Genomic DNA, 8,867 nt, shown 5'->3' with positions numbered 1-8,867 from the left:
TTGTTGCCACTGGGTGAGGGGAAGGGAAAAGAAAAAGTTGTAACTTTGCATATTTGAAAGAAATAAGGTGTACATAACGTGCAGTTTCAGGTGCAATGCTTTTTAGAATTTTAGAAATATTAAAACTTTAAAAATTCAATATAAAGTATTAATTTACAGATTTTTGGATTAACTATAGTTTTAAGTCCTAAATTACTCTTACTATCCACTTACCATTATTGTATAATTTAATAACATTTGATAATTCAATATTTAAACACAAATAGTGTTAGTTGAATTGTTTTCCAGTAATCGTGAGATCTAACAGTGGAGGACAAGAGGTGCATGGAGCAACACCTTTCGAGGCACTTTAGCTCACTGTTTTAAGTAATCTTAAAGACAAAAGAGAAGGTGCTGACAAGCTTTGGTAAAGGAAACTGGGGGAGATGCATGTTGGTTGAGAAGGAGAGCACCAGCAGTTTGGAAAGACTGAAAAAATTTTTTTAGCCTCAATTCAAGCTTTACCTTATCCATATGAAACCCTCCCTGAATCTTCCCAGTTCCTCATACCCGACTTTGAACATTACCTTGAATGAACCAAATCTACTTCAAGCGAACTTGACTTTCATGGGAAAAGGAACTTCGATTTTTGTCGCTGATAATTTCTTAAATGCCAGTTTTATGACGATCTGATCTCTGCAGCTTTTGGCCTAGTGGATCTCACTTCACTGCTCTCTAACACTGTCTCTCCCTCTGCCCCTCCTTCGCTGCATCTTCCTCCTGCTCATCCCCGCCAATGGTAGCGATCCCCCAAACATCTGTCCGAGGTCTTCAGGTAAGTTTTTTGGCTTGATTTCATTGGCTCTCATTGTCCCATTCCCTACGCAAGGAATTCTGAGATGTGGCCTAGCTCCCGATGGCTAGTCTCGCATCTCCTACCGACTAACGGACGGCGGCCCTGAGCTCGGCCAAGTGCTTCGCTTCGCGTTTGGCCTTCCGGGCCGGATGGGGAGGGAGAGAGCGGAGGCAGAGGCCGAGTGAGGACTCGAACTCGGACCTTTTCTGCCTCCGCTCCCGGCACCTGTCACATCTAGCTTCCCCTTGAATTGGATGCCCACTAGACAAGCTCAATGTGGCCCAAACGGAATCCATTCCCCTTCCCGCCTCATTCTCTCGGACTCCCCCGTCACTGAGGGACCCGGCTTTTTATCCTCGCCTTTTCATCCTCGGCTCTTGCTCTTCCTGGCCATCGCTGTGGCTTACCTTTTCTCCTGACATACAATCGCCCTGCTCTAAGCCCTCACCCCTGCAATAGCCTCCTGATTGATTCCCTGCGCAAATCTTCCCCCCTCCAGCCAGGGCTTCGCCCACCTGCCCAGGTGACTGGAGAGCACCTTGTACTCAGCAAGCCCCACCCCTCCCTACCATCTCTGGGACCCAGGAGAAAGGGTTGCAGTAAGTCAGGTAAGCCCTTCATAACCTCGCCCCGCCCGCCTTTCCAGTCTTCACCTTGCTCTCCCCCGTGGACTCCAGAATCCAGACCCCCTGACTTCTTCCCGGCACCATCCATGACCGCAACTCGACCTCCTGGCTTCCGTCCGGGCCCGGCTGAAGTCCAGCCTTCTGCAAAAGCCATCCCAGAGGCAGCGAGCTGGGACAGAGCACCAGGCTGGCGTTCGGATTCCGCCCTAGACGCTTACCTCGCCCTGCGACCTTTCCCTGCCCCCCACCCCCAAACAATCCCCAGCCCCACTTGTAGCCAATGCTGTCCGTCTGGGAGTGCCTCCGGTGGATCCTGTTAGTCTTGTTCCTACAGGATCGTTTGCATGTTTCCCCATTGAGCTCAAGAACCGGGCCGCCTTTGGCCTTCGGGCCCCCAGAACTTAACACCGCATCTGGCATGGAGCAGGGGTGTAACGTTTTGTCCACTAGAGGGCATCACAGTACCAAGACTTGCTCCCATTTACGAAGCGCTTGTGCGAAGTCTTCTGTCTGCTTATACCGACCCACCTAGAAGGCTCCCCTCCCCGCTTACTAACCACGCATGTGTACTGCAGGGGCTGGGCAGCGATCTCTCCCCGGCTTGAAAAGCTCTCGCCGAGATCGCGCCTTTGACGCGGACGACAAACCACTCCGCACTGTTTTATAGTATAAACTTCCTGAGGACGGGAGCTAGAGTTTTAAAACTCTCATAGTCAAGTAAACGATTGAATGTAGGAGGAGCTCAGATAGTTGTGGGTTGACAAGGAGCAGTGAAGAAGGGATGTGGGAGAAGGCAAGGTTGAGGCTGAGGGGAGAAATCTTTTTACTTAAGAGTCTCTCAGTTCAGTTCTGTTTGTTGGTTTATTAATTCAGTCAATTTAGTTGTATTCATTTGTTGGTTTATTAAATGCCTACCATGTTTAAAGTACTGTCCTTGGTGCTGGACCTGTCCATAAACCTGTAGGACTTGCCTTTCCCCTGGAGAAAAATGTGGGTCAGAATGTGCGCAGTGCTTTGTTTATCAGTAGGTAGAAGTCTTCATTTCAGATGAGTGAGATAATACCTAACCAGTGACTTAAGCCTTTTGCCCCCTTTCTAGTTCCATTACACCCAGAAGACCTCCGCTTTTCCACCTTTGAAGAGTCAACTTAGTTCCCCAATAGCCATTCAATGTAATTTTAGAATTTTAAGTGGTTTTATGCATTCAGGCCAAGGAGGACTTGAATGAAAGAGAAGTTGACTGAGAGTCTAGAGCACTATAATTTTGTTCCAGGACCCCTGGGGTGTATGTGTGTGTGTCCATGTATGTATATGGCAAACATGGCATCAAAGTCAGCTTCCACAGAGATGGCAAATACTTCAGCTTGAAGAGGCTACAAGCCAAAACCAAAGTGGAGAGAGCGCAGGTGTTATGCAGACAATTGTGCCTCCATGCAGCCTCTGAAGCTGAAAAATATATACAGACCGATTCTCTGCTGCCCGGGCTAATTTTGGTCTAACATGAATAGCAAGAAAACGTAGGTACTTCATTAGCCAGGACCACCTCATCCATATATGGAACCCTCAGTTACAGCACGTAGTGACGCTTTGAACGCTGTGGCTAAGCTCACTTACCTTGGCAGTATTCTTTCCAGGGACGAACACATTGATAATAAGATTGACACATATGTTACCAGAACTAGCTCAGGAAGGAAAATATGGGAGAGGAGAAGTAGTAAACCACTGCCAGAGGGAAGGTCTGCAGGGCCCTGTGCGTACAACCTCCTGGTTGTACGTCTGTGAAACCTGGACAGCATACCAGCGCCATGCCAGGAAACTGAATCACTTCCTTCTGAATTGTCTTAGGAAGATTCTGGAGATCATCTAGGTAAGATCCCAAACACTGAGGTCCTTTCTTAGACTAAACTAACTGCCAAGCGTTCCAACTCTACTGCCGTTGGGCTGGCCACAATGCCAAAAAGACTATTTCATGGAGAACTCGCATAGGGCAAGCACTTACGAAGTAGTCAAAAAAAGTAATCCCTCTTAAGAACGTTAGAACTGATTGTGTGACGTGGGAGACAACATGGCATACTCTCATCAAGAAGATGCTGTGCTCTGTGAATAAGGCAGAATTGAGTTACCCAGAAGAAACAGGAGATGTGCAAAATCAGAGAAGCTACCCCAAATGTTCATAGGAACCATTTGTGTCTGACTTGTGGCAGAGACTTCTCAGCTTACATTGGTCTGATCAGCTGCAGTCCAACATACTAACTTGACTCTAACAGTAATGTCATTTTAGTTCTCTTTGAGAATGGAGGAAAACCACCAACAAACATATACATACATATACATATACATATGTCTATATATGTATATTCACAGATATACTATTTTCAAGTGACTTTATAGAAAGCTGGCACACCTTGGGGTTCATCCAAATTGACCTTTTTTGTGTATGTTTTTTCCATTCTAATACATCTTTCATTTTGCCCAGAAATAGCCCTGATTTACTTCTATTAAAAATCTTAATTTGCTTCTACTCCCTTTCACCCATTCCTCAAATCTTTTTTTTTTCTTTTGGAATCTTGTCCACCCCCATTCCTGATTTATTTTCTTCCCCTCCCTCCTCAACCTTAGAGCCTATTGTCAGCCCCTTGGTTTGTACCTTGGGACAATAGAGGACAATCATTGGATTGGAATTCAGGATGTCTGGGTCTCAGTCCCACATCCTCTAATTGCTTATGTTGGCTGGGACCCAGAGTGAGTCTGTTACCAATAATCAGAATTACAGAGTTGAAAGAGACCTCAAAAGTTTTCCAGTCCAACCACTCCTACTTCCCTTACCCCTCCCATCATGAATTCCATGCACAGCATCCCTGACATTAATAACTAGAACTAGAGAACTATTTTCACTAAAGGTAGCTCATTTTATTTGTTTATTCATTTTATTTTTGGATAGTGTAAATATTAGGAATTATCTCCTTGATGTTGAGCCAAAATCTGATTCCCTCTAACTTCCACCTATTAATTTTAGTTTTCCCCCTTAGAGCCAAGAAGAATAAGTCTTTAAACATTTGTTCAGCCCTATGGCTTTTCCAGGCTAACCACCCCCAGTTCCTTCAGCTGATCTTTCTATAGTATTGTTTCTAGGCTCTTATTAGATATGTCTCAATGTGTTAATCATTCTAAAATGACATTTAGAACTGAATCTCACCTATGGTATTGTGGTTTGCTAAAACAGGATTATCAATCAGTAAGTGCTTACTGAGAGTTTATGAGGGCTTATGAGTTAAACTTTAAGAATACAAAAAAGATAACAAACCCTCCCAGAGCTTTCATACTAGGAAGATAGTATATCAAATAACTAGATCTGTACAAGATACATACAGAAGGGGTCTATAGAGGAAAGGAAAGGAAAAGGAGCAAAGGAAGAAGAGCTTTGGCTTACCAAATTTAGATAAATAGTACTGAGCACATCTCTCTCACCAGCCTCTTCATAAAGAGGAAGGCAAGGGATAAAGAAAGGAAAAGTATGAGTCAGTCAATTAATATTTTAAAGCACCTATTAGGTGCCAGACTCTGTGCTCAGTGCTGGGGATACAAAGAAAAGCAAAACAACAACAACAAAAATCCCCTGCTTTCAAAGAACTAATTGTCTAATAGAGGCAGGCAACAACATCCAAACTATGTACAAACTAAAGACATAAACAAGATATATCTCAGGGGAAAGGCACTAAGATTAAGGACTGGGAAAAGTTTCTCATAGAAGATGGGATTTAAATGAGCTTTTAGGAAAGCCAGAGAAGCTAGAAGGTAGAGATAAAAATTATGTGTTCCAAGCATCAGGAATATAGTAAAAAGGAATCATTCAGGAGATGGAATGTCATGTGTGAGAGACAGCAAAGAGATCATCAGTTCCCCTTGAATCAAAGCATATTTAGAAAGGTAGGGTGAGACCAGTAACAGGATATCACTGAGGGAAATTTTCAATTAGTCCTAACTCTGAATGTGAATGAGATGAACTTACCATAAAATAGAAGAGGGTAATAGAAAAATAGAATCCAATAATATTTTCAAACAACCCACTTGAAACAAAGACTCATAAATGAAATACAGGAATAGAGCAAAAGGTATTACTCTTCAGGTAAACTTGTACCTCAGGATAGGAAATAAAATGCTGCCTTTGGAGTCCCAAAGGTGTGTGTATGTTTAATTTCAATTGCTTTGTAGTTATTTTTTCAATTAATTGTAGATATTATTATGTTGTATATAACACAATATAATACACAACATAAACAAAATAATATTTCACAACACAATAATAAACATTACTTTCATATAACACCATTTATTTAAGCCTAAATCAATGGGCATCAATTTTATTTCCAATTATTTGCTAGCACAAGAAATACTTTTATAAATATTCTGAAGTATATGTAGGCTTTCTTTTTTAATCAATTATTTCCCTGGGGTATATGCCTAGCAATGGGCGCTTTATTTGTATATTATAAATTGTTTTTCAGAATGGTTTTGACAATTCACAATCCTACCAACAATGCATTGGTGTGCTTATCTTTCCACAGTCTCTCCAACATTGACTATTCCTCCTTTTTTCCCCATATCATTGCCAATTTGCTGGGTATAAGGTTAAACTTTGGGATTATTTTATTTGTTTTTCATATTTTTGTATTCTTTTACATGGTCCTTCATAATTTGCAAATTATTTTTGTTACATCAAGTGAGGGTGTTTTGTTTTTTAAAGAATAGGAGAGATGTGGCCATATTTATAGACAGTAGGGATGGGATGGGCACTTAGATTGAGGTAGATTGGTTTCTTTGTATTCTCAGTATGTATAAAAGTATATTTAATAAATGCTTATTTACTTATTTCTTTAAAAAATCTAAATTTCTAAATTTTATCAACAAAAGAGAGAATTAAAATAGATAAATTAATCAGGTATAAGACTAAAAAAAATCTAGAAAAGCAACAAATAAAACCTCTACCTAAGCACCAAAATAGTAATTCTGAAAATTAAAAAAGAAATTAACCAAAAAAGAGAACAAAAAAAAAAAAAACCACAACGAATTTATAAGTAAAGCTATGAACTTTTTTTTCTTTCTTTCTTTCTTTCTTTCTTTTTTTTTTTTTTTTTGAGAGGCAATTGGGTTAAATGACTTGCCCAGGATCAAATGGTTCAAGATTTGAACCCAAGTCCTCCTGATTCCAGGACAGGACAGAGCACCATCTAGCTCTGTCCATTGCACCATCTAGCTGCTCCTGTTGGCTAATATAGTTTTAAAAAGAAAGGAAAATGAAATTACTAATATCAAAAATGAAAAAAGGAGAAGCAAAAATAAATTAAGAAGAAATAAAAAATTAATACCTATTTTGCCCAATTATATACTAACAAAGCTAACTATTTAAAAGGAATGGATGAATATTTACAAAAACAATGTGAGAAATGGATGGGTATCTGTTTTCCAGTTATGAAAATTAAATTGGAAAAATGAAACAAATCAAAAAATTGAAACCCACAAGGACATCAAGGAATAATTAAGGGGGAGTTTATCTTCCCCCAAAAGAATGTAAGCTTCTTGGGAACAGGGATTGAGTTTTGTAATCAAGGGTGGTGGTTTGAGATTTGAAAAGAATCTTGTTCTTTGCTCTTAGTCCTCTTCAGTTACCCTTCCCTTTTCTAAAATGTAAGCTCCTTTGGAGGCAGGAACTGGCTATGTAATGAGGGATGGAGATTCATGACGTATAACCTCTATAACATCCAATTATTGAGGAATCAGGAGAGGGACTTGTATTTCAAGATAGGAAATACAATGCTGCCTTTGGAGTCCCAAAGGTGTGTTTATTCATCTAGGCACCCATTCTTGCAAGGATATAAAATAAATCTTTGCTGCATTCATTAGTGAGTGAGTAGAGTTCTTGACAAGATATTTTGTTTTTTACAAACACAAAATGCTTAGATTAAAAGAACAAAAAATAGAGAATTTAAATAACCAAAACTCAAAGAGTTAAATAAACAATAAATGAACATTCAAGGGAAAAAACCCAGAACCAAGTGAGTTTATAAACATTCAAAGAATAACTAATTCCAATATTACAAAGACTATGTGCAAAAATAAGAAAAGAAGGAACATTATTATAGTAATTTAAACACAAGCTGTCAGGGTGACCTGGGATATATTTAAATAAATAGCATTTGAAATTATCTTTGGGGATTATGTTCATCTCTGGACAAAGCAAGATGAAGGCTATAGCTAGGTGCTCATTTCTTCATTCTCCTATCTCTAAAATGGGTATTGGGCTAGACATATCTATATATTACTAATATTCCCAACCTGGGAATATGATGCTCATTTCAGGATTCTGGATAAAATTCAACTACCTGTTTTTGTGCAGTTTCCAACTAAGGATGATTTTCACATTTTAAAATAAAGTTTTACTATATTTAAAAATGTAAAACAAGAACAAAATAACCTTGGCAGGCTCTAATTGGATTTGGTCTTCAGGTAGTAATTTGCTGACCTGGATAATAGAATACATGAGTAAATGGTCTCTTTGACTTAAGCAGTGAGTTCACTCTGAGTTTAACCAAGGAAAGAACAATCTCACTCTAAAAGTCTGTTCTTTTTTTTTTTTTTTAAGCTTTTTATTTAAAAAGCATATGCATGGGTAAGTTTTCAACATTGACCCTTGCCAAAGCCTTCTGTTCCAAATTATCCCCTCCTTCCCCTCACCCCCTCCTCCAGATGGCAGGTAGTCCAATACATGTTAAATATGTTAAAATATACGTTAAATCCAACATATGTATACTTATTTATATAATTCTCTTACTACACAAGAAAAATCGGCTCAAAAAGGAAAAAAAAAACTGGGAAAGAAAACAAAATGCAATCAAACAACAGAAAGAGTGAGAATGCTATGTTGTGGTCTACACTTAGCTTCCACAGTCCTCTCTCTGGGGATAGATGGCTTCATCACTGCACAATTGGAACTGATCTGAATCATTTCACTGTTGAAGAGAACCATGTCCGTCAGAATTGATCGTTGTGTAGTCTTGTTGTTTCCGCGTATAATGATCTCCTGGTTCCACTCACATCATTTAACATCAGTTCATGTAAGTCTCTCCAGCCTCTCTGAAATCATCCTGTTGGTTGTTTCTTGCAGAACAATAATATCCCATTACATTCCTACACCATAACTTATTCAGCCATTCTCCAATTGATGGGCATCCACTCAGTTTCCAGTTTCTGGCCACTATGAAAAGGGCTGCCACAAACATTTCAAAAGTCTGTTCTTAACAATCTCTAGAGTTTAGGTACTAGAAATCAAGTGATTTGTTGGGATGCTAGCTTTTCCCACATGCCTATAGTCCAGGGAATTCTCCTATTTACTATTCAAAGTTGATATT

This window comes from Antechinus flavipes, chromosome 3, assembly GCF_016432865.1.
Source record: "Antechinus flavipes isolate AdamAnt ecotype Samford, QLD, Australia chromosome 3, AdamAnt_v2, whole genome shotgun sequence".
NCBI classification, from domain to species: Eukaryota; Metazoa; Chordata; class Mammalia; order Dasyuromorphia; family Dasyuridae; genus Antechinus; species Antechinus flavipes.
The sequence above is the reverse complement of the archived record's forward strand: the minus strand, read 5'-3'. Positions refer to the sequence as shown.